We start from the raw sequence: 27,119 nt of genomic DNA, 5'->3' as shown, positions 1-27,119 counted from the left end.
AAATATATAGGTATAAACTCATAGTATAAACTCATTAGTATAAACATATACACTAATATCAACTCATTAGTATAAGCGTAACATGTATTAGGATTATAAATATATATCAACATAAACTAGTAGAAACTAATATATACTAGTATAAACTCATTAGTATTATATATATTAGTATAATGAACATATATTAGTGTAAACTCATTAGTATAAACTCATGTATATAGTAGAATAAACCCAGTAGTATTTGTATAATATATATTAGTGTAATATACATTGATATAAACGCATTAGTATAAACATATACACTAGTATAAACTCATTAGTATTTGTATAATATATTAGTATAATAAATATACATGGTTATAAACTAGTATAAACATATACTAGTATAAACTCAGTACTTGTATAATATATAAATATAAATATACTTTGGCATAAATTCATTAGTATAAACTCATATATACTAGTATAAACTCAGTGTCTGTATATTAGTATAATAAATATATATTATAAACTCAGTATAAACATATATACTAGTATAAACTCATTAGAATTTGTATTCTATATTAATAGTATAAACTCATATATGCTAATATAAACTCATTAGTATTTTTATAACATATATTAATATAATATGCTAGTATAAACTCATGAGTATAAAGTCATCTATGTTAGTATAGTAAACATATACTTGTGTAAACTCATGGCTATCTGTTAATAACCAGGAAGGTACAAAGTTGATGTCTTGAGCCAGCTGGAGATTGCCTTCCATGGCGGGGTATAACCCAGTACTATCCTTAGTTAGTTTTTATTTTTATTTTACTTTGTGGCCCAGAGGGTTTAAGTCTTGCCATTGGTGGGCCTTGGGAAGATCTTCCAGGATGGCTACAGCGTTGTGACCTGTGGAGTGTCCCTCATTTTGAGTTTTTCTGATGTTTTCTCCTGGTTAGAGGGAGGCTTTGCATTTTTGGAAGTCCTGCGTAAGGCGATGTTACCATGATGTCTAAACATCTTTTTTTTTTTTTTTTTTTTATTTTATTTTGAGACGGAGTCTCACTCTGTCGCCCAGGCTGGAGTTCAGTGGCACAATCTCGGCTCACTGCAAGCTCTGCCTCCCGGGTTCACGCCATTCTCCTGCCTCAGCCTCCCGAGTAGCTGGGACTACAGGCGCCCACCACCATGCCCGGCTAATTTTTTGTATTTTTAGTAGAGACGGGGTTTTACGTGTTAGCCAGGATGGTCTCGATCTCCTGACCTCGTGATCCGCCCGCCTCAGCCTCCCAAAGTGCTGGGATTACAGGCGTGAGCCACCGCACCTGGCCCTGTCTACACATCTTGACATCTTGTATCTAGTGATGTTAATCTTGATGGTGAAGGTGGTATGTGCTGGAAATAATCAATGGGTTGGGGGGTATAGACTTGAAGACTGTATGCAAGTGTCCTGTTTCTTTTTCTTTTTTTTTTTTTTTTTGGAAAACGAGTCTTGCTCTGTCGCCCAGGCTGGAGTGCAATGGGACGATCTTGGCTCACTGCAAACCTCTGTCTCCCTCGTTCAAGTGATTCTCCTACCTCAGCCTCCCAAGTAGCCGGGATTACAGGACTGTGCCACCACACCTGGCTAATTTTTGTATTTTTGGTAGAGACAGGGTTTCACAATGTTGGCCAGGCTGGTCTTAAACTCCTCACCTCAGGTGATCCACCCACCTCGGCCTCCCAAAATGCTGGGATTACAGGTATGAGCCACTGTGCCTGGCCTTCCCCTCCCTCCCTTTCTCTCTTTCTCTTTCTTTCTTTCTCTTTGTCTTTCTGTTTCTCTGTCTTTTTCTCTCTCTCTTTCTTTCTCTCTCTCTTTCCCTCTCTTTCTCTCTTTCTCCTTTTTCTCTCTTTCTCTGCTTTTCTTTCTCTTGTTCTCTTTTCTCTCTTTCTCTTTCTCCGCCCCCCCCATCTCTTCTTATTTTTTTTGAGATAGGGCTCACTCTCTCCCCACCCAGGCTGTAGTGCAGTGGCACAGTCTTGGCTCACTGCAGCCTTGACCTCCCAGGCTCAAGCAATCCTCCCCCCTCAGCCTCTCAGGTCGCTGGGACCACAGGTGCATGCCACCATGCCCAGCTAATTTTTTTTTTTTTTTTTTTTTTTTTGTAGAGACAGGGTCTTGCTATGCTGCCTAAGCTGGTCTTAAACTCCTGATCTCAAGCGATCCTCCAGTCTCAGCCTCCCAAAGTGATGGGATTATGGTGTGAACCACCGTACCCAGCCCTATTTCTTCTTAAACCTCTTCATCAGTAACGTTAAAATTCACAGTGAATAAGGGATTTTTGATATTTATTCAGAGTGTAGAAGGGGCAGGAAGATGAATCGGCAGATGTGGTTGGATTATAAATACATACATAACACACCAGTCCTTTTCTTTTCTTTCTGTCTCTCTCTCTCTGTCTCTCTCTTTCTCTTTCTCTCTCTCTCTCTTTCTTTTCTTTTCTTTCCTTTCTTTTCTTTTCTTTCTCTTTCTTTCTTTCTTTCTTTCTTTCTTTCTTTCTTTCTTTCTTTCTTTCTTTCATCTCTCTCTCTTTTTCTTTTTCTTTTCAGACAGAGTCTCGCTCTATCACCCAGGCTGGAGTGCAGTGGTGTGGTCTCAGCTCACTGCAACCTCCACCTCCTGGGTTCAAGGGATTCTCTTGCCTCAGCCTCCCAAGTAGCTGGGAATACAGGTGCCCACCACTACACCAGGCTAATTTTTGTATTTTTAGTAGAGATGAGGTTTCACCATGTTGGCCAGGCTGGTCTCGATCTCCTGACCTCAAGTGATCCACCAGCCTTGGCCTCCCAAAGTGGTGGGATTACAAGTGTCAGCCACTGCACCTGGCCGTATTTCTGTTCAGGGAGTATTGAGTTTCTTATTTCCTTGCCAGAATGTGGAAATGAGATGAAGACCCCCACAAAAGAGAACAAGCAAAGGCTACTTATTCAGAGCTTGCTCTAGCGGGGGTCCGCCGCCATCACAAAACTCAAAGACAGAGGAGGGGAAAAGCTTTATCGTGGAAAAGGGAGGGCTCAGGTGTGTCCTGAAGAAAGGCTTTGTCCTCCAGGGGAGCTGGAGGCAGCTCCCTGGAAGCATGGTGGTGTCCTGGGTGAGGGGTTAGGGGGCATATTTGACTTCCTCTTGTTGGACTTAAATTGCAAATGGGAAGAAGAATTAGGAAAGCTTGCAGGTATTAATGAAGCCTTGGCCACTGGGGGCCAATTGCTGCAGAGGGAATGGATCAGAGTTCTCTCTTTTTTCACATTACAGCCTGTGTGTGATGTGCTATTACATACGGCCCACCACTTGTTTTTTTTGTAAATAAAGTTTTATTGAAACTCAGCCAACCTCATCATTTGCATAATGTCTCTGGCTGCTGGTTTTGTTGTTGTTGTTGTTTGTTTGTGTTTTAAGACAGGGTCTCCCTCTGTTTCTCAGGCTGGAGTGCAGTGGCACAATCATAGCTCACTGCATCCTCTACCTCCCAGGCTCAAGCCATCCTCCTGCTTCAGCCTCCTGAGTAGCTGAGACTACAGGCACATGTCTACAAGGCCTGCTAGTTATTTTATTTTTTGATTTTTAGTAGAGATGGGGTCTCGCTTTGTTGCCCAGGCTGGTAGAGTTCTCTTTTTATATATGGTCCTAGTAGTGGAATGCTGGCTATGAATATATCAAGATTCACGCCTCCCATCTCTCAAACTAGGAGAAGCAACTGCTGATCAAACATTAAGACAATTCCAAGGCACAGGGCAATGTTTTCTCGATGGGGAGATTTGCTGCGTTTTGTCACGGCTCATGTCCTACATATTGGAATTATTCCATCTGCAGAGGAGGAGGAGGAACCTGAATCTTCACCATCAATGGTGCCTTTGGCAGCAAAGACCTGGAGATTGTTCACTTGTGAAGGATGCAGGGGACAGATTCAGGGCCGGGTGAGCACCTCTGTTTAGGGTTTAGGAGCTGGACGGCAGCTCTGTAATTTTTCAGTGCTCCCATCGTTGTTACAGAAAGAGCCATCTCCTTGGGGGATTCTCTTGTCAGGGAGACATGTGTTCAGCAACCTCCCCACACCCTGCATACTTCGTCCTGTATCTTGCCTTCAGAGCTGTGTCTTCCTCATCAGCCCTCACTGATGGGGTGGCTGGGAGGATCCAGCCTTTTCCACCTGTATTAGGGCATCTGGGGAAAGACAATAGAGATGGGAACTGGGTATGGCTGTTTCTTCACCACCAAAAAGGTTCATCAAAAGTTTATATACTTGGCCGGGCACAGTGGCTCACACCTGTAATCCCAGCACTTTGGGAGGCTGAGGCGGGTGGATCACGAGGTCAGGAGATCAAGACCATCTTGGCTAACACGGCGAAACCCCATCTCTACTAAAAATACAAAAAATTAGCCAGGTGTGGTGGCAGATGCCTGTAATCTCAGCTACTTGGGAGGATGAGGCAAGAGAATGGCTTGAACCTGGAAGGCAGAGGTTGCAGTGAGCCAAGATTGTGCCACTGCACTCCAGCCTGGGCAACACAGCAAGACTGTCTCAAAAAAAAAATACATATATATATATGTATTCTTACTGATGTGGCCATGAGCAGGTTGAATAGTTACTGCATGGTTTTCCTTTTAATGTGGGATTTTCTGTTCATGGCCATAAGCTGAACGTCTTGTCCAGGTTGTGGTTAAGGCTAAGGAACATATAACTCAAGAGCAGGCATTTTCCTTAGCTGAGGGTGTGAGTTCAAGGCTGAGTCTGAAGGCCCGAGACCCAGGAGAGCTGAGGGTGTCAGCTCCAGTCTGAGTCTGAAGACTTGAGACCCAGGAGAGCTGGGGGTGTGAGTTCCTGTGTGAGTCAGAAGGTCTGAGACCCAGGAGAGCCAGTGGTGTGAGTTCCAGTCTGAATCTGAAGGCCTGAGACCCAGGAGAGATGAGGGTGTGACTTCTAGTGTGAGTCCAAAGACCTGAGACCCAGGAGAGCCAGTGGTGTGAGCTCCTGTCTGAGTTTGAAGGCCTGAGACCCAGGAGAGCTGAGGGTGTCAGCTCCAGTCTGAGTCTGAAGACTTGAGGCCCAAGAGGGCTGAGGGTGTGAGTTCCAGTCTGAGTCTGAAGGCCTGATCTTTCAGCTCAATGGGAGAGCTTTTTCAGTGCTTTTAAAATCCATTTGTCCATATTGAGATTATTGTTCTCAGCTGTAATTTCAATGTCGTCAGACTTCTGAGTTTATCAAGCCTGGTACATTTGCATGTGATTGTGTGAATTTGTGTTTATTTCTGGGCCAAGGTAGAAAGAATAATGAAATCATTAATTCTTATTGAAAGATGAATCAAGTCTGTTCCCTAATTATTTCCTGCTTCACTCTGGTGGCCTTGGGTTTCAGAGATGAGACTGGAGCAAGAGGAGGTATCTCAGAAGCTATCAGGAGACTGCATTCCAGCTGGGCGTCTCCTAAGTTGGGCAGGGGATTTTTAAAACACCAGTATCTTCCTCCCCTTTGACTGCTTGGACTTTGGTCTACAATCAGAGAATGGTCCTTCTCACGGCCATGCAGGGTACCAGGAGGGGTCCAGGAGGAGGTGGGGCTTGGCCATCCTGATGCCATTCTTGCCTCAGTAGCCTCTGAAGGACAAAGAACAAGCAAGTGGGCTGTTAGGTTGCATTGCTGAAAAATGTCACAGGCATCCCCTCTACAGCACATCATCGGACCTCAAAAGCAGCCTCCTTGGTGGGGCATCTTGGTCCCAAAAGTTAGGAGAGACTAGAGTTGCTTTCATTCCTGTTCACCTGGAATCATGCATTGCAAGTGTTCATTCCCTTGTGGAGTCCTTCTTTCCCTCCCTCCGTCCCTCCCTCCGTCCCTCCCTCCGTCCCTCCCTCCGTCCCTCCCTCCGTCCCTCCCTCCGTCCCTCCCTCCGTCCCTCCCTCCGTCCCTCCCTTCCCTTCCTTCCTTCCTTCTTTCCCTCCCTCCCTCCTTCATTCTTTCCTTCCTCTTGTCTTGATGTGTCGCCCAGGCTGGACTGCAGTGGTGCAATCTCAGCTCACTGCAACCTCTGCCTCCTAGGTTCAAGCGATTCTCCTGCCTCAGCCTCCTGAGTGGCTGGGATTACAGGCGTCTGCCACCACAACCAGCTATTTTTTTTTTTTTTTGTATTTTTAGTAGAGATGCAGTTTCACCATGTTGGTCAGGCTGGTCTCAAACTCCTGACCTCAGGTGATCCACCTGCCTTGGCCTCCCAAAGTGCTGGGATGACAGGCATGAGCCCCTGCACCCAGCCAGTGGCTGTCTTTCCTTGGCCAGGGTGTCTATGCAATTGAGCTTGGGTTAGGGGCAACTATGCATTTAATGCAGGTTGGTCGATTATATGGTTTACTCTTTAGGGCTTTCCTTTGCAAAGAGTGTACAGTAATGGATGCCGTGTGGGTGGCTGGAACGTGGCAGACATTCTCTGGAATAATGCTGGCAAAATGCTCTTTCCTCCTAAGAGAAAAAGACACCCATAAGTCCAGGAGGATGCCTAAGAAAAGTCATCAATCGGGAAAGAAAAACATAGCCGTCTCCATTGCATGCCACGGTTGAGCCAGCACTATATTTCTCTCTTTAGTTGTGTGTGTCTATGTGTGTGTCTATGCCTGGTGTATGTAGTATAAGATCCAGACTGAAGGCCTGAGACCCAGGAGAGCCGAGGGTGTGAGTTCCAGTGTGAATCTGAAGGCCTGAGGCCCAGGAGAGCCGAGGGTGTGAGTTCCAGTCTGAGTCTGAAGACCTGAGACCAAGCAGAGCTGAGAGTGTGATGATTTCTGGTCTGAGTTTAAAGGCCTGCGTCTGGGACTCACACTGTCTGCTTTGCGTGAGAATGTACAAGGATTGTCAACGCTGCTGAGGTCGTTAAACATTTCATACTCTCTCTCTCTCTTTTTTAATCATACTGCAGCCATTCTTTTTTCCCTAAGGGATTTGTTTCTAACCCACTGAGAAGCAGTAAAGTGTCATCAACCACAGATTGTGCCTATTGCAAAGTGAAGTCTTATGTTGCTTTAGCCTGCAAAAAGCATGAGGATTCTGAAGTAAAATATCAACAGTGCATTCATTATAATGATTTTGTGGTTCAATTGAAGCTTATATGTCAGAGAACCCATGCTTATTTTTATTTACTTTGTTTTTTGAAAGTCAAAATTTACGTTTATTTAAAAGTTTTTCATTTTTTAAGTTTTTATTTGAGGTACAAGGGACCATGTGAAACTTTATCATGGGGGTTTGTTGTACAGATATTTCATCACCCAGGTATTAGCCACCAGTACCCAATAGTTATCTCTTCTGCTCATCTCCCTTCTCCCACCCTCCACCTTCAAGTAGACCCTACTTTCATTCTCTGTGTGAAGAAGTTCTCATCATTTACCTCCCACTTATAAGTGAGAACATGTGGTATTTGGTTTTCTGCTCTTAACATTAGTTTGCTTAGGATAATGGCCTCCAGCTCCAACCATGTTCCTGCAAAGGACATGATCTCATCCTTTTTTATGGCTGCATAGTATTCCATGGTGTCTATGTGCTATGTTTTCTTTTTTTTAATGTTTTTTATTTTTTTTATGATTATACGTTAAGTTCTAGGGTACACGTGCACAACATGCAGGTTTGTTACATATGTATGATGTGCCATGTTGGTGTGCTGCACCCATTAACTCGTCATTTACATTAAGTATATCTCCTAATGCTATCCCTCCCCCCTCCTCCCACCCCACGACAGGCCCTGGTGTGTGATGTTCCCCATCCTGTGTCCAAGTGTTCTCATTGTTCAAGTCCTACCTATGAGTGAGAACATGCAGTGTTTGGTTTTTTTGTCCTTGTGATAGTTTGCTGAGAATGATGGTTTCCAGCTTCATCCATGTTCCTGCAAAGGACATGATCTCATCCTTTTTTATGGCTGCATAGTATTCCAAGGTGTATATGTGCCACATTTTCTTTATCCATTCTCTCATTGATGGGCATTTAGGTGTATTCCATGTCTTTGCTATTGTGAATAGTGCTGCAGTGAACCTATGCATGCACGTGCCTTTTTTTTTTTTTTTTTTTTTTTTAAACACAGAGTCTCACTCTGTCACCAGGCTGGAGTGCAGTGGCATGATCTCAGCTCACTGTAACCTCTGCCTCCCAGGTTCAAGCAATTCTTCTGCCTCTGCCTCCTGAGTAGCTGGGATTACAGGCACCCAACACCACGCCTGGCTAATTTTTGTATTTTTAGTAGAAACAGGGTTTTACCATGTTGTCTAGATGGTCTTGATCTCCTGACCTCGTGATCTGCCTGGCTCGGCCTTCCAAAAGTGTGCCCGGCCTCGCACGTGTCTTTATAATAGAGCAATTTATATTCCTCTGGTTATAGACCCAGTCATGGGATGGCTGGGTCAAATGGTCGTTCTTTCTTCAAAATGCTTAAGTTTAAAAAATTTGACTCTCACCATTCATTGCGATGAAACATGCAAATGTGTCCTTAAAATAAATAATAAATAGGCCGGGCGCGGTGGCTCACGCCTGTATTCCCAGCAGTTTGGGAGGCCGAGGTGGGTGGATCATGAGGTCAGGAGATCGAAACCAGCCTGGTTAACACGGTGAAACCCTGTCTGCACTAAAAATACAAAAACTAGCCAGGCGTGGTAGCATGAGCCTGTAATCCTAGCTACATGGGGGGCTGAGGCAGGAGAATCGCTTGAATCCGGGAGGCGGAGGTTGCGGTGGGCTGAGACTGCGCCCCTGCACTCCAGCCTGGGGAGAGAGCAAGACTGCATCTCAAAAAGTAATGATAATAAAAATAAAATAAGTAAATAAGTAAAACCTGCCTCCAGACAATGGAATAATTTCGAGGACTAACGTGAAATGAGCTATCAAGCCATGAATAAGCATGCAGGAACTGTGAGTGCATATTGCTCAGTGAAAGAAGTCAATCTGAAAGGCCACCTACTGTAGCATTCCAACTCCATGACATTCTGGAAAATGCAGAACGATGGGGACAGTCAAAAGATCCCTGGTTTCCAGGGACTGCGAGTTTTTTATTGACTTCTCTGCAATCGGGCTATAGAGTTCTAACATTTGTAGAGATAGTTTCTTCAGTAAATTGGTTATATGGCAGCCAGATGTTAGCTACTGGTTGACTTGGGCAATCATTAATCAATAACCTTCATCTATTTTATTTATGTATATATGCACACATATACAAACCCATATAGTGGATGGAGTATGTGGTAGATTTGTTAGATGGTGTCTCCCTGTCCATCTCTCTCTCTCCCTGTATGTCTATGTGTGTGTGTATAGACAGATGATAGGTAGATAGATAGAGAGATGATAGATATGGGTGGGTAGATGATAGGTAGATAATAGATGGATGAATAGATAGATACATACATGGATGTATAGATGGATGATAGATACATACATAGATGAATGGATAGATGATAGATGGATAGATGATGATAGGTAGGTAGATAGATATGCGTAGGTAGATGATATGTAGATAATAGATGGATGACTAGATACATACATAGATGGACTTATAGATGAATAATAGATAGATAGATGAGTAGACGATAGATGGATAGATAATGATAGGTAGGTAGATATATAGATAGATAAATAGATATGGGTGGATAGATGATAGGTAGCTAATGGATGAATAGATACATACATAGATGGACTTATAGATGGATGATAGATACATACATAGATGAATAGATGTAGATGGACACATAGATGATGATAGGTAGATAGATACGGGTGGGTAGAGGATAGGTAGATAATAGATGAATAGATAAATACATAGATGGATGTATAGATGGATGATACATACATAGATGAATAGATGATAGATGGATACATAGATGATGATAGGTAGATACATACATGCATACATACATACAGACAGCTATAGATGATAGATGACATGTCTATGTTTCTATGTATCTATGTACTCATCCATCCGCACACATACGTAGTCATGCACCACATAATATTTCAGTCCATGATGGACCACATATACAATGATACATTACAATATTGTAGTTTTCCTGTACCCTGTTCTATGTCTAGGTATGTTTAGATACATAATTACTTATTGTTGTATTACAATTGCCTACAGTATTCAATACAGTCGCATGCTGCCCAGGTTTGTAACCTAGGAGCAATAGGCCATAGTGTGTAGCCTAGGTGTAGAGTAGGCTGTACTATCTAGGTTTGTGTAAGTGCACTCTCTGATGTGCATACAAGAATGAAATCGTGTCATCATGCATTTTGCAGAATCTATCCATGTTTTAAATGACCCATGACATGTCTGTAATGACTGTATATGGTAGATGAGGTGTCTATCTATATATCTATGTCATCATCTATCTATCTAATCCATCCATCCATCATCTATCCAATCACTGTGTCTATCTCTCCATCTCTATCTGTTCAATCTCATCAATCCATTCATCTACCCACCCTACCTGCCTATGTATCTATCTATATATCTATGTATCTCTGTATGTATGTAAGTATGTATGTGCCTATCTGTCCATCCATCCATCCATCCACTTACCCTGCCTGCCTCTCTCTTTCTCTCTCTGGTAGATAAAAGTTACAATTAATTAATGATTTTCAAAGTAACCAGTAGCTGAAATCTGGCTGCTATATGACTGGCTCACTGAAGAAAGTGTCTCTAAGTCAGAATATTAGAAGTCTATTACTCCAGGGCATTTAATGAAAGAAGATATATTTCTGAAGTGAATTTATTTTTCACCAGAGGTGATTTTTTGAGGACTTTTAAATGGAAGAGGGTTTGAATATATTGCAGAGATCAATACATTCTTGTATGCCTTTCCATAAATTAGAAGAAAGTTACTGATTGTGGGGTGCAGAATAGTGCTCCCCCATACCCTCTCAAAACAGTCTGCATCTTCATCCCTGGAACCTGCAAGTACATGACGTGGCAAAGACGAATGAAGGTGGCAGATGGAATTAAGATTTCTAATTAGGCAATCTTAAAATAGATTATCCTGGTTCTCTGGGGTGAGCCTAATGTCATCACAGGCATCATTATCAGTGGAAGAGGAGGCAGGGGAGACAGAACATGAGGGACTGCAGAGTGAGAAAGAGCAGACGGGTCATGGCTGGCTTTGCTGATGGAGGAAGGGGCCATAAGCCACTGGATACAGGTGGCTTCTAGAGATGGAGTTGGCAAGGTTCTCCCCTCAAGTCTTGAGGGCAGCATAGCCCTGCTGACACCTCAATTTCAGTCCACTGCACTTTTGATCTCCCAAACTATCAGATACTACGTTTGAGTGTGTGCGTGTTTGTTTGTTTATTTAAGACAGAGTCTCACTATGATTCCCAGGCTGGAGTGCAGTGGCAAGATCTCGGCTCTTTGCAACCTCTGCCTCCCAGGTTCAAGAGATTCTCCTGCCCCAGCTTCTCGAGTTGCTAGGACTACAGGCACCCACCACCACGTCTGGCTAATTTTTGTATTTTTTTTTTTTTTTTTTTTTAACAGTGATGGGATTTCACCATGTTGGCTGGTGTTGAACTCCTGACCTCAAGTGATCCACCCACCTCGGCCTCCTAAAATGCTGGGATTACAGGTGTGAAACACTGTGCTTGGCTGTAAAATGTTTCTTATTAGACCTAAAAGGGTGCCTGGCTCTTAGTTGATTATCTGCTGGTTCTGGAAAGGAAGGAGAAAAAAAAAGGCAGGGGAAAGAGGATTCTTTATAGAATGTGGATTTTTCCTGCAAGGGACGGCTTTGCAGGGCCATTTCAAGATATGGCAGAGACACGTGTGCACGTGTCTTTATAGCAGCATGATTTATAATCCTTTGGGTATATACCCAGCAATGAGATGGCTGGGTCAAATGGTATTTCTAGTTCTAGATCCCTGAGGAATCGCCACACTGGCTTCCACAATGGTTGAACTAGTTGACAGTCTCACCAACAGTGTAAAAGTGTTCCTATTTCTCCACATCCTCTCCAGCACCTGTTGTTTCCTGACTTTTTAATGATCGCCATTCTAACTGGTGAGAGATGGTATCTCATTGTGGTTTTGATTTGCATTTCTCTGATGGCCAGTGATGAGCATTTTTTCATGTGTCTGTTGGCTGCATAAATGTCTTGTTTTGAGAAGTGTCTGTTCATATCCTTCATATGTTTATTGTGGCACTATTCACAATAGCAAAGACTTGGAACCAACCCAAATGTCCAACAATGATAGACTGGATTAAGAAAATGTGGCACATAGACACCATGGAATACTACGCAGCCATAAAAAATGATGAGTTCATGTCCTTTGTAGGGACATGGATGAAGTTGGAAACCATCATTCTCAGCAAACTATGGCAAGGACAAAACACCAAACACCACATGTTCTCACTCATAGGTGGAAATTGAACAGTGAGAACACATGGACACAGGAAGGAGAACATCACACACTGGGGCCTGTTGTGGGATGGGGGGAGTGGGGAGGGATAGCATTAGGAGATATACCTAATGTTAAATGACCAGTTAATGGGTGCAGCACACCAACATGGCACATGTATACAATATGCAACTAACCTGCAGGTTGTGCACATGTACCCTAAAACTTAAAGTATAATAAAAAAATATGGCAGAGAAATGTGTTTTGGGGGTAAAATATTTTGATTTTCTTCCTTGTCATGCCAGAGTCAGATGGGAAAGTAAGTCACGATCTACAGGGTTAAATAAAACCCATCTGATGAGAATATATTATGGTTTGTATGGCATGACTCCCCCGCCAGACCCCTTAGATAGGAATTTAGGCAAGATAAAAAAAAAATAATCAGAGCTTCGTCCTCACACACAAGGCTTCAGTAGGATGTGTTGGTGCCCCGGCCACATGATGGACGCATAGCAAGTCCCAGCTGCTGTGAGTCCTGGCTGCTAATGGCTCCTGGCTGTCCCCTCCTCATCGGAATTTCCCTGGGCTGGTGGATGCCAATTCAGCAGAGAAGCCTGGATGGTGAACTGATTTCTCATTAGAGCAGACAGCCCGTGACTAATAGGACAGAGCCGTAACTCAACCTTCTTCCCCAAACTGGGGCAGCCTGGGGAGGAGGGGCCGTTCTTTCTCCAGGTTTCCCCGGGAGATCTGGCGGGTGCACCTCGGATATCGCTTCTAGGGAAGTTGAGCTAAGACAGGTCATTTAGGGATCCTGGAGGCTCCGAAAGAGAGGGTGTCTTCCTTCCAGGCAGCTCAGTCTGAGGGATGAGACACTTCCATTGTCTTCCAAGTATGTGAATATCACAGGCATGTGGGAAATGCATGCAAACTTTTTTTTTGAGATGGAGTCATGCACCCGTCCACTTTAAACCTTTTTGTTTGTTTGTTTTGTTTTGAGACACAGTTTTGCTCTTGTTGTCTAGGCTGGACTGCAATTGCATGATCTTGGCTCACTGCAACCTCCGCCCCCGCCCGGGTTCGAGTGATTCTCGTGCCTCAGCCTTCCAGGTAGCTGGGATTACAGGCATGTGCCACCACGCCCGGCTAATTTTTTGTATTTTTAGTAGAGACGGGGTTTCTCCATGTTGGCCAGGCTGGTCTTAAACTCCTGACCTCAGGTGATCCACCTGCCTCGGCCACCCAAAATGCTGGGATTACAGGCGTGAGCCACCATGCCCAGCCACTTAAAACCTTTCTAAATGTTATCTGGGCAATGCATTCATCAATACATTATCATTGGAAAGGCTGGAATGACAGGATCACTAGAACAAACTATGCCTCTCCACCTCACACCCCGTCTCAATTGTCCTCCATTCTCCTGGGAACCTCTGTTAATTGTTTTTGGTTCATTCTACCTGCCAATTATCTCAATATTTTAATGAATGCCGCAATTTTTTTTTCTAGTAGAATCATAAAATAAAGAGTTGTACCACTTGCCTTTTCCCCCTGAAGGATTTGTCCTGGGGAAACTTCTGGGTCGATTCCTCTTTGATTTTCTGCACAGCCTGTGTTACACCGTGGACCAAAGCTCATTTCACCTGCAGGAGCATCTGTTTCTTTTCTGACATCTAAGGAAAGGGAATCCACTATTGCCTGGATGCTGGTGGGAGGCCAGGCTTTGCTCCTTGTTAGACAGACCCGAGGAGGCACCTACTTGTCTTCATTGCATTGCCGTGAAGATGTGAAGTGATGATTTATGCCTGACCTCAAAGATGTCTTATCAGGGACCTTGAATTCTGAGGGAAGGATGTAAGAAAACAAAAAAAGTTCAGTAATTATTCACGATGGAAGCAAGAGCACTTCAACAGAGGACTCTGGGGTCTACAGGTAATTCAACAAAGCTGTGTCCTAAGCAGGCTGTGTATAAGTGGGGCATGGCGGGTATACACATGGTGTATACACAAGGACTTCTTATCCACCAGCCTTCATGGGGTTCTACCTATAATTCCCTAATCTTCTCATCCTTTATCTGACCTGCCCAATATCTATTAACTTTCTTCAATCAACTAGAGTCTATTTCTGTTGCTGGCAACCAACAACTGTACATAACCCTTAACCATAAACGTATAAATTGATTCCAATTCATTCCCAGTGGTTTGCAAATCAATACCATTTTGCAGCCAATTCCCTTTACACTGTCTTTGTGCACCTGCGACCTGTAGGCTACACTCCTACACATTGAATTGCTGGTTCAATGGATGGGTACTTTTTTAATCTCTCCAAGTAATGTGTAAATGGGCCATCTAGAGTTGATGTTACCAGTTTCCATCCTTAACAGATAATCCTCTTGCCCCATACCCTGAAACCTGTCAGTATTGTCAATTTTCTTTGTATGTTTGCCAAACGTATGGGCAATTATGGCCTCTTTTTTCTAATGTTGTATTTCTTTCATTATCTGGCATGTTGATAATCTTTTCACAGATGCACTGACCATTTGTAATTATTGGGTACTGTGTATGTTGCTGAGGACAGGTGTATAGGGAAAGGTTATTTCTTAGTAAAGGATGAAAAAAGAGGCAGACCCATCCCTGGGAGAAGCAGCAGCAGCAGCACTCCTAACTTTGGGTCCAAGATCCCTGGCAGCCGTGCCAACAAGCTATGCAAACAGCATTGTAGCCTTAGTTCTCTCTCTGATCTCCTTCACTTCCTGTGGCATGATCAGAGCTGTGCTAGCATCAGAGCTGCAGCATAGTCAGATCTGCAGTGAGGTCAGAGCTGCAGTATGGTCACACCTGCCGTGTGGTAACAGTTGCAGTATGGCTAGAACTGCCGCATAGTCAGATCTGCAGTATGGTCAGCACTGCTTGCGGTCTGGTCAGAGCTGCAGGATGGTCAAAGCTGAAGCATGGTCAGATCTAGGGTATGGTCAGAGCTGCAATATGGTGACAGCTGAAGTGTAGTCAGATCTACAGTAGGGTCAGAGCTGTGGCATGGTCAGACCTGCAGTATGGTAAGAGCTGCGGTATGGTCAGTCTGTGGTATGGTCAGAGCTGAGATATAGTCAGAGTTGCAGTATGATTAGAGCTGCAGGATAGTAAGATCTATAGCATAGTCAGAGCTACAGTACAGTCAGAGCTGTGCTATGGCCCGATCTGTGGTATAGTCAGAGCTGTGCTATGGTCAGAGCTGTAGTATGATCAGAGCTTCAGTACGGCTAGAGCTGCAGTATGTTCAGATCTGCAGTAAAGTCAGAGCTGTTGTATAGTCAGAGCTGTGCTATGGTCAGAGCTACAGTATTGTCAGAGCTACGGTATGGAGTTTGAGGCTGCAGTGAGCTATGATTGCACCACTGTACTCCAGCCTGAGCGATAGAGCAGGACCCTATCTCAAAATAATGATAAGATTAATAATAATAGTTGAGTTTTGCAATTTTTTTCTAACAAATATAAAGTAGTACTAATTTATAATGACTCTAACCCATCAGTCTCTCTCCTATTGCTAGCCAAGTTCAGCTGCCAACTTCAGTGTCCAGCTATGTAGCAAATGCCACCTATACTGAGAGAGAGGGCTCAGTAGAGCATGAGGACTTTGAGAGCTTTTTGACATAAATCAAACCAGTCACAGCTCTGAGTGTGTATTCAACCACCTCAATTTAATTCAACATAAGCAGACGGTTTATAAGTGCTATGGTTAGAATATGGTTTGCCCTTACCAAAAGTCGTGTTGAGGCTGGGTCCCCAAGGTAAGAGTGTTTAGATGAGGCTCTGCCCTCATGAATGGATTAATCCCTTCATGAATTAATCAATTAATGAATTATCAAAGGTGTTGGTTAGTTATCAAAAAAGCAGGTCTGCAATCAAAAGCCAGGTTGTTTTTCTCTCATGAGCCTCTGTGCTACAGGAGGCCTGCCCCATCTCAAAACTCTCCAGAGAGAGTCCCCACTAGCAAGAAGGTCCTCACCAGATGCAGTTCCTCATCCTTGCACTTCCCAGCCTCCAGAACTGTCATAAATATCTTTCTTTTCGTTATAAATTATGGAGTCTTACGTATTCAGTCGTAGCAACAAAAAACAGACTAAGATAGTGAGTGTTCCAATATGCCACAATGAGTTTCATTTTACATCCACTGTGTCATGCTTCTGCTAGATGGCCTGATTTGTCTATAGGTGAGTTTCATTTTACATCCACTCTTTCATGCTTCTGCTAGATGGCCTGATTTGTCTATAGGTGAGTTTCATTTTACATCCATTCTTTCATGCTTCTGCTAGATGGCCTGATGTGTCTATAGGTGAGTTTCATTTTACATCCATTCTTTCATGCTTCTGCTAGATGGCCTGATGTGTCTATAGGTGAGTTTCATTTTACATCCATTCTTTCATGCTTCTGCTAGATGGCCTGATTTGTCTATAGGTGAGTTTCATTTTACATCCACTCTTTCATGCTTCTACTAGATGGTCTGATTTGTCTATAGGGTGAGTTTCATTTTACATCCACTCTGTCATGCTTCTGCTAGATGGCCTGATTTGTCTATAACCATCAGCTCTTTTAAGATGGCCCTGAATTTTTTTTAGAATTTTAAGGCAATGAATGCCCCTGGGAAGGTTTAAAAACTCACAAATCATGTCAAAATCAGTTTCAATCAAATACCAACCCTTTACTTCAGAATTTATCCAAGCTTCTGTCAGAATACAAGCCATCCAGGGAAGGAGGAAGGATCTTAGGTGTTTACAGGGTGACCTTGGGCAAAGATTTCTTCCCTTTAAGTTTCTCCTAAGTTTAGTGGGGATGTGCACGAAGTGTGAGATGATCTCTGTAGAATATTCTGCCCACTACCACCTTCTTTGCTGTAGGAGGATTTTTGTCATCAGTCATTCCCTCTTTTCACCGAATTTACAGCATTCTTTTCAAAATAGCCCTCCAGACCATGGTGCGCTAAGTCCACCCCTGGGTAGAAACTCCGTAGCAACAGCCACACATATGTCAAAAATGCTATGGACGAGAGTGCTCCCAGGTACCTGATTGACAGTATCTGCGAATGGGAAACTTCTGAAATGCCCATCAGCAGCAGAGTGGATAAATAAGTTGCGATGTGTTGACCCAAGAAAAAATGCTAAACATCACTGACAATGAAACAGCTATATTGACACACCATGACATGGATGAATCTCGCAAACATCGTATTAGGCAGAAAAGGCTGAATTATACCCTCAATTCCCAAAATCACCCACTCTATGATGTATTTGCATGAAGTATGAAAATGGTCAAAACTACCAGCAGCGTCGGAAGACCGTGATGGCAGCAGGGGGATGGTGACTGTCTGTCAGCAGGCGTGTGTGGAGCTTTCCAGGGAGCTGCTAGTGGTGAGTTGCCATCTGGACCTCAGTCTGTTTATGGCTAGTTTCATTTGGGGAAATAACCTGGGCATGCTCTTTTGATCTAAGAATGCTTTCCATCTATGCTGTGCATTGATATGTTATAAAAGAGCCCTCCACACATTCCTTACCTATGAATTTTTTTTTTTTTTCGAGATGGAGTCTTGCTCTGTTGCCCAGGCTGGAGTGCAGTGGCGTGATCTTAGCTCACTGCAAGCTCTGCCTCCCCGGTTCACGCCATTCTCCTGCCTCAGTCTCCGGAGTCGCTGGGACTACAGGCTCCTGCCACCACGCCCAGGTAACTTTTGTATTTTTAGTAGAGATGAGGTTTCACCATGTTAGCCAGGATGGTCTCGATCTCCTGATCTCGTGATCCACCTGCCTCGGCCTCCCAAAGTACTGTGATTACAGGCGTGAGCCACTGCACCCGGCCAACCAATGAATCTTAATTGCCTCTCATGATAAACTAAGGGCAAGCACCAGCAAGGAAAAGATAAGCCTTAGTGCACAATTAAGCGAATTAAAACAGAGACCAGTGTGATCTCCCGAGAGAGTGAAGGGTCTCACTGCCAGGCCTGCCAGCAACACTCGCAGACACAGTAATAATGCCTGTGATTTCTTCATGTTTTCCCAAAAAGAAAGCTCACCAAAGCATAGTTACATCCAGTGCCTGTGGTTGGTAGATGCTGCATTCTGTACCGGATCCACTTGGGAAAAAAACGACAACAGATGAACTGGGCTTACAGGCAGCAGAACAAAGACGGATGAAGGATAGAAACTCATTCTTCTCCCTGTTCTTCCCACTTACCCAGTGCTTAACGCCAATCAAAGTCTGCTTTCTGAGCTCCTAGTTTCTCTCTTTAAGTCTCAAAAGTAGACTATGTGACTCTTGTGTCATGAGTATGTTTAACTAGTCTTTGGAGTAAAAACAAATCTAGTATTTCAGTTGATTAATTCTATATTCTTATGTAGGATATTTTAACACAATGTTGGGAATTTCCCTCTTCCCCACCCCAAAATGCTGCAGGACAAGTCATTCCCCAATGTAGGTAGTGTGACTACATTTATGCTTGTCACATATTTCAATGTGTTGCATTTGCCTGAAATCATAATTAAAACACGATTCGGAACTAAATTTGGGGCTTGCATCTGCTATGACCTTACAATTTGCCTAAGCCCAAATTCTTCCTTGGCAGCACAAAATTGACACTTTTCTGAAACTCAGGTTGTTCCCTGACACGGGAGAACAGCCTGCCTGCTGAAATTAAGGGGTGACACTTGGACTGCAGCCTGGCTTTCTGAGACCTTCAGGAGCAGAGAAGGGAAGCATAGCCTCACGGCAGGGTGAGGCGATGTCAAACAGAGGCGCGTTGCTCCCCTGACAAATGCAATGAACCCCCAAATCTGACATTTCCAGAAGGTAAACAAACTTAGCTGAGCTGTCTGTGTTCCCTGGAGCAGCTCTGAAGGTCTTTGCTGCCTGCTTTGAAGATGGTGACTCAGTGCTTCCTACAATGCAATTTATTCCAAGGGCTGCAAAGGCACAGTTGAAAAGCCGACCCTACCATCAGCTTCAAAGCTACCTCAGGAAACAACAGGGCTGATGGCACCTCAGCTAGATGTGTGTCTAATTACTATAAAAGAGTCAAAATCAAGATTACCAGGAACCCAGTCCATCCTCATCCTGCTTGCTTCCTGTGGGCAGAAGCCTGGTGGTTACAAGCTCTCAGCCACACTGAATGAAGCTGGAAACCCAGCACTGTCATAAACTTTTCCAGGCATGCACAGCTAGTCCTGAAACCCTCTAGGTCTCAGTTTGTGCACTTGCAACTTCAGATAATAATGGTGTAACCATGATGAGAAGGCTGTAAAATTAAACGAGGCAACGCACATAAAGGAAGCTCTTGGGATAGCCCCTTAGACACTGCAAGAGCTGGGTAAATGTCAACTATCACTGTTATTATTTTAGTTATTAACAGGAGTAAGCTCTGCCTCCAGTTCCCCAAGGTACCCTGAGTTGTAAAATCCAGGAGGTTCCTGCATCTGGATGATATGGATGAATCTCACAAACATCATACTGGGCAGAAAAAGCCAAATTATACCTTCAGCCCACAAAAGGAATCAACAACTGAGACTTCTGCTGAACAAAACCTGGATAGGCAACATTTGGGACTGTCCTTATCACGCCTCAACCTGTATTCCATGGCCTCCCTTTTCCCTAGCTCCTGAAACGTCAGGTCCTGCCACTGGGAACTGTTGCCATGGTGCCCCAACAAAGTCTGACCCCATGTGGTTGGCCCTAGGAACTTATTTCTCCTACCCGTCGTGTCTTCTCAACCTGCCATCAGAAAGTATTCAACACCGGCTGAGTGCGGTGGCCCGCACCTGTAATACCAGCAATTTGGGAGGCCAAGGTGGGAGGAGTGCTTGAGGTCAGGAGTTCAAGGCCAGCCTGGGCAACATCACTGTGTTGCTCACGCTGGAGTGCAGTGGTGCAATCATGGCTTCCTGTAGCCTCAAATTCCTAGGCTCAAGCAATCCTCCCACCTTGTGGCGATTCCTCAGGGATCTAGAACTAGAAATAACGTTTGACCCAGCCATCTCATTGCTGGGTATATACCCAAAGGATTATAAATCATGCTGCTATAAAGACACATGCACACGTGTCTCTGCCATACCTTGAAATGGCCCTGCAAAGCTGTCCCTTGCAGGAAAAATCCACATTCTATAGAGAATCCTCTTTCCCCTGCCTTTTTTTTTTTCTCCTTCCTTCCTTTCCAGAACCAGCAGATAATCAACTAAGAGCCAGGCACCCTTTTAGGTCCAATAAGAAACATTTTACAGCCAGGCACAGTGTTTCATACCTGTAATCCCAGCACTTTAGGAGGCCGAGGTGGGTGGATCACTTGAGGTCAGGAGTTCAACACCAGCCAACATGGTGAAATCCCGTCACTGTTAAAAAAAAAAATAAATAAATACAAAAATTAAGACGTGGTGGTGGGTGCCTGTAGTCCTAGCAACTCGAGAGACTGGGGCAGGAGAATCGCTTGAACCCAGGAGGCAGAGGTTGCAAAGAGCTGGGACTACAAGTGTGCACCATCACACCTGGCTATTTTTTATTTTTTGTACAGGTGAAAGTCTCACCATTACAATATTAGCCAACTGTGGTGGCACAGGCCTGTGGTTCTAGCTACTCAGAAAGCTGAGTTGAAGGGATATCTTGAGCCCAGGAGTTCAAGGGGGCTGTGAGCTATGGGATTGCCACCGCACTCCAGCATGGGTAGCAGAGCAAGACTGTGTCTCAAAGAAAAAACAAAAAGGTATCTGTCACTGAGATCTCAATACCACAAGTATACAAGCATCTTGTTGTGAGCTGATTAATCTGATCCCTCCAAATAAGACCATTTTCAAATCGTGTAGTGAGACCTCGGATCTCTCCACAGGATACCTTTAACAAGGAATTTTTAGGACGCTCAAGTTTCAGCAGTATTCAGCTCTGATCTTTAACCTTACTAGACTTAAATGTGGTCACCTCCACAGCACAGCCAGGGAATGTGTCCTGGAAAATGTCTTCATTGGGTCATTATCCTTCATCTGTCCACTCTGTGTCTAGACCACCCTGAACAGATGGCTTAGGAAACAAGCAAAATTAAGCTGCTGCCTCTTCACATGAACACCCTTGTGCAAGTGCCAAATAATTTGTTAAGTCCTTGCACCAAGGAATACAAGGTAGAAAATGCTGGTGGAACTAAGGGTCTATATTATTAGCTAGTGTTTTTTGCACAAACAAGCATTTTCATTCTATTAGCACACAGCTGAACAAAGTAATTCGATGAAAAGTAAATCATTGATATGTGTATTAGTCAGGACAGACCAGGTGATGCTGCCATAACAAACAACCCCAGAGTCTCAGCAGCTAACATCACCAAAGTCTGTTTCTCACCCATACTACCTGCTCACCAATGGGGGCTTCACTATTTGTCATCTTAAGACAAGGACCCAGGGCGATAAAGCAGCCCTGTTCTGGAATAATTCCAGTCTCAGGGAGGGAGAGAGAGAACAAAAGATGTTCTCCAAATAGAAACGCTTTTACACTGTTGAGTGTAAATTAGTTCAAACATTGTGGAAGACAGTGGGGCAATTCTTCAAGGATCTAGAACCAGAAATGCCATTTGACCCAGCAATCCCATTACTGGGCATATACCCAAAGTATTGTAAATCATTCTACCCTAAAGACACATGCACACATATATTTATTGCAGCCCTATTTACAATAGCAAAGACATGGAACCAATCCAAATGCCCATCAGTGATAGATTGGATAAAGAAAATGTGGCACATATATACCATGAATTACTATGCAGCTATAAAAAAGAATTAGTTCATGTCCTTTGCAGGGACATGGATGAAGCTGGAAGCCATCATTCTCAGTAAACTAACACAGGAGCAGAAAACCAAACACCGCATGTTCTCACTCATAAGTGGGAGTTGAACAATGAGAACACATGGACACAGGGAGGGGAACATCACACACTGGGGCCTGTCAGGGGGTTGAGGGTGAGGGAGGGAGAACATTAGGACAAATACCTAACGCATGTGGGGCTTAAAAGCTAGATGATAGGTTGATGGGTGCAGCAAACCATCATGGCACATGTATACCTGTGTAACAAACCTGCACGTTCTGCAGATGTATCCCAGAACTTAAATATTTTCAAAAAATTTTGTTCTCCAAGTGCAACCATGACCCAGGCTTCTGATAGCAAGTGACACACCTCACTTCTGCTCAAATTTGCAGTCCATGGTGGTGTCTGAATTTAGTGGCACGGAGAAGTGTGATTCTCTGAAGCCAGGGGCACCTATATTTGTAAGTGATAAAAAAAAAATCTACTGTAAGAAGAAAATTAAAAACGGTTAGTACTTTACTACTCACCTGTATTCTAACAGGAGGGGAAAAGTTGAAGCTTTTGAGAGAAATCACCAGAAATAAAAAAAGCCATCAGAAAATAATATGTTCTTGATCCAGAAATTTCAACGGCAGTTTTCTGCCAGGAGAGGGCTGTGAAAATGCATCACTGGCTTTTATGGGGTTTGCAGGAATAAAAACATTCCGTTACGTATATGACACAACATCAAATGTAATAGATGTGTTTCTAAAAAATTCCCCATTATACTTCTGTAACAAAAAATAATAGCTAAGCTGAACAGATGTCCAATAGAACCTGTTTTCCCAAGCTAAGGACAAAACATCCCTCCTCAAAATCCCAGCCACTACAAACTGTTAAAGCCGCATATCCTAATGCTCTTATATTTAAGATGTCAGAAGGATGTGAATTTTTAATTAAACCAGCCTCGTAAAAAGGCCTCACACATTATATATGGATGGTTGCAAAATGCATCTTCACACAAAGACAACTGCTTGGGAATGATGTGTTTCCTTTAGGAGATAGATCAGCAGGTATATATACTACACATCTGCAGTCTCAATCATCCTTCCAATAGAAATCGAAATTTTTCGGGGTCCGAGTTTCCAACCACACCCCCCAAACCTCCAGTTCAGCATATTTGCCAGGATTTGAAGAGTATATTACTTGGCTAAGGCCGCCATGACAAATGGCCACAGACTGGGTGGCTTAAACAATATATATTTATTTCCCAAAGTCTTGGAGGCTGGAAATCTGAGATCAAGGTGTGGGCAGGGCTGGTTCCTCCTGATGCCTCTCTCCTGGGCTTGGAGATGCCGTTTTCTCCCTGTGTCCTCACAGGGTCGTCCCTCTGTGTGTGTCTGTGTCCTCATCTCCTCTTCTTATGAGATGTCTTAGTTCATCTCAGGCTGCTATCGCAGAATACCAGAGACTGGGTGGCTTATAAACAACATTGATTCTCCCACAGTCCTGGAAGCTGGAAGTCTGAGATCCAGGTGTGGGCAGGGCTGGTTCCTCCTGAGGCGTCTCTCCTGGGCTTGGAGACGCCGTCTTCTCCCTGTGTCCTCACAGGGTCATCCCTCTGTGTCTGTGTCCTCATCTCCATTTCTTGAAAAGACACCATTCCTATAGGAGCAGGGCTCACCCTAATAACCTCATTGTGCCTTAGTCACCTCTTTAAAGACCCCATCTCCAAACACAGTCACAGTCTGAAGTCCTGAGGATCAAGACTTCCATGTATGAAATTGGAGAGGGACACAATTTGGCCCATAACAGGCAGTTAGCAACCCCAGGAGCCCACAGTAAGAGCTGTGGCTTCAGAAAACCTGTGAAACTCATCCGACATGTCTCTGCTCCCCTCTCCCTACCCTGCAGTCTGGGTTTTGTCGGTCAGTCGCCCCTCCAGCCCCAATCTCTCCCCCAGTATCTGGTGTCTTTAGGAAGAGTTAACAGAGAACCAAGTGTGAGCACTTGTTTCTGAAGAGTCTGTTGTCTGGAATATTTATGTGGTCAGAAGGGAGAAGTGATTTTTACAAGAGAGAAAGGCAAGCCATCCCGGAGGTTTGGAGAGGATGACGGGAGGCTTGATGTGAAATGCCTGGAAGACTTTCAATCATGTCATTTCCAAGCACACCTCCCAAATTTCCAAATGAGCATATGTGTCAGGCTTTTGAGGAGTATATTAGTTGGCTAAGGCTGCCATTACAAAGGACCACAGACCAGGTGGTTTAAACAATAGATATTTATTTCCCAGAGTCCTGGAGGCTGGAAGTCTGAGACCAAGGCATTGCAGGGCTGCTTCCTCCTGCAGCCTCTCTCCTTGGCTTGTAGATGCCATCTTCTCCCTGAGAACTCACAGGGTCATCCATCTGTGTGTGTCTGTGTCCTCCTCGTCTCATTTCAGTCATACATGAAAAGGTAGCTATGAGTATGGGGCCCTGTCTTAGTCTGTTTTATGTTGCTAGAAAGGAACACCTGAGGCTGGTATTTTATAAAGAAAAGTAGTTCATTTGGCTCTCAGTTCTGTAGGCTGTACAAGAAGCATGGCACCAGCATCTTCTTCTCAAGAAGGACCTTGAGGACCTCAAGGAGCTTCCACTCATGATGGAAGGCAGAGGGGAGCCAGTGTGTAGAGATCACACAGAGACACAGGAAGAAAGAGAGATGGGTTGGAGGTGCCAGACTCTTCTGACAAGCATCTCTTGAGGGAATCAATAACGTGAGAACTTACTCAGCCCTGAGGGAGGGCATCACCCTCAGGACCTGAACATCTCCCACTACCCCCACCTCTAACACTGGAGATCAAATTTCAACATGACATTTGGTGGGAGCAAATAACCCATATCCAAACTACGGTAACTCCCAAAGGTTAGCAGTTTCACGGATACATATTGAACTTTTTCCCAAAGCCATTGCCTTCCTTGAACATCAGCTGAGCAAAGAGTAATCCCCCAAATACACAAGATCAACATAGCTCTTGGTCAGTCTCTGATAAAACAGAATTATCTCTTCTGTGATGAATTACCGGCTCTGTACAGAAAATTTCACCCCAAAATATGGCTCCTTTGTAAAACGAATATTTTAAATTAAAAACCCTTAGAGATTAAAAGACCTTAGAAGGGACTTTTCCCCTATTGACATAAAAACCAGAAACATCCACCAAGTTAAACACTTTTTTTTTCCTTTCTGTATTAGTCTGTTCTCACACTGCTAATGAAGACATAGCCAAGACTAGGTAATGTATAAAGGAAACAGGTTTAATGGACTCACAGTTCCACATGGCTGGGGAGGCCTCACAATCATGGTGGAAGGCAAAGGAGGAGAAAAAGCCCATCTTCCATGGCAGCAGGCAAGAGGGCATGTGCAGCGGAACCTGCCTTTATAAAACCATCAGATCCTGTGAGATAATCACTATCATAAAAACAACACAGGAAGCACCTGCCCCCATCATTCAATGACCTCCCACAGGGTCCCTCCCTTAACATGTAGGGATTATTACAATTCACTTTCACTCCCTTCCTGGGCTCTTCTTCTTGATTACAGGAAAGAATGCTAAGATGTAAGCCTGCTCGAGGAGACCTTTTTACAAGGTAATGACTGGTCTCCAAGGAGTATTTAATTTCCAAAGAGAACCACTAATAAGTCAATCTGTTTCTTCCCCTATTCATTCTCCCAAGTATCCATTCAATCTTCCTAGCCATCACTTATTACCACTCAACAGAATTACCTACACTCCCCATGTCCCCTCTTGCCATCTGAAAGGAGGTTACAGAAGAATTTTGCCCCCATTGGGATATTGAGTCCACCCTCTGTGATTCTCCTCATGCTTGCAGTTAAAAAAAATTGTATGTCTTTGATTAATCTTCCTCATGATGAGCTGATTTTCAGTAAGCTCACAAGGGCAAAGGACAAGATTTCCCTTGGGACACGAAAATTACTGCTAGGTGAGAAATTCTCAGGGAAGGAAGGGTGTGTTGAGAGCAAGCATCCGTTTCTTTCACCGTGCATCTTGCAGATGGCCAAGGGCAGCTCTGAAAATACTTGTGAAGAAAAGAACACAAGAATGAAGCTGGGATATAGAGGCACCTGCCTGGAAACTTAATAAGCACGATGTTTGTTGGGCGTTTCCTTACTATGGTGGGCTAGATAGGGTCACGAAAACAATATGTTCATGCCCTAATCCCTGGAACCAGAGTGAATGTATCTTGAATAGGGAGCTGGGTAAAATGAGACTGAGACGGACTGGGCTGCATTTCCCAGGAGGTTAGGCATTTTAAGTCACAGGATGAGACAGGAGGTCGGCACAAGATACAGGTCATAAAGACCCTGCTGATAAAACAGTTTGCAGTAAAGAAGCCGGCCAAATCCCACCAAATCCAAGATGGCAAAGAGAGCAACCTCTGGTCATCCTCACTGCTCTTTATACGCTAATTATAATGTGTTAGCATGCTCAAAGACACTCCCACCAGCGCCAGGACAGTTTACAAATGCCATGGCCATGACTCAAAGTTACCCTATATGGTCTAAAAGGAGGAGGAACCCTTCACTCTGGGAAATCTCCTCCACTGTGCAGAAAAACTCATCAATAATCCACCTCGTTTAGCATATCATCAAGAAACAACCATAAAAATAACCAACCAGCAGCCCTCAGGGCTGCTCTGCGATGGAGTAGCTATTCTTTATTTCTTTACTTTTTTTTTTTTTTGAGATGGAGATTCACTCTTGTTGCCCAGGCTGGAGTGCAGTGGCACCATCGTGGCTCACTGCAACCTCCAAGTCCCGGATTCGAGCAATTCTCCTGCCTTAGCCTCCCAAGTAGCTGGGATTGCAGGCATGTGCCACCACACCTGGCTGATTGTATATTTTTAATAGATACAGGGTTTCACCATGTTGGTCAGGCTGGCCTC

At 43.9% G+C, this 27,119-nt stretch overlaps 2 long non-coding RNA genes across 5 annotated transcripts in view; one reads left to right on the top strand and one right to left on the bottom strand.

Annotated features, from left to right (window-relative positions):
- Positions 1–12,447, top strand: part of LOC134736042 (uncharacterized) — a 45,331-nt gene extending 32,884 nt beyond the window's left edge. The window contains exons 4-5 of one of the 2 annotated variants that reach the window (XR_010119824.1): positions 11,521–11,608; positions 12,316–12,447. This is a non-coding gene — a long non-coding RNA (uncharacterized lncRNA). Of the gene's footprint in view, positions 1–11,520; positions 12,275–12,315 lie in introns of those variants that run through there. The other variant, XR_010119823.1, reaches the window with a different exon arrangement.
- Positions 12,448–13,917: 1,470 nt separating this feature from the next.
- LOC134736040 (uncharacterized) overlaps positions 13,918–27,119 on the bottom strand; it is a 78,905-nt gene continuing 65,703 nt past the window's right edge. For 2 of the 3 annotated variants that reach the window (XR_010119816.1, XR_010119814.1), the window contains 3 exons: positions 22,464–22,647; positions 20,656–20,743; positions 13,924–14,216 (listed from right to left, as the gene is read on the bottom strand). This is a non-coding gene — a long non-coding RNA (uncharacterized lncRNA). Of the gene's footprint in view, positions 14,217–20,655; positions 20,744–22,463; positions 22,648–27,119 lie in introns of all 3 variants that reach the window. The other variant, XR_010119815.1, reaches the window with a different exon arrangement.

This window comes from Symphalangus syndactylus, chromosome Y (assembly GCF_028878055.3).
Source record: "Symphalangus syndactylus isolate Jambi chromosome Y, NHGRI_mSymSyn1-v2.1_pri, whole genome shotgun sequence".
NCBI lineage: Eukaryota > Metazoa > Chordata > Mammalia > Primates > Hylobatidae > Symphalangus > Symphalangus syndactylus.
The sequence above is the reverse complement of the archived record's forward strand: the minus strand, read 5'-3'. Positions and strand labels throughout refer to the sequence as shown.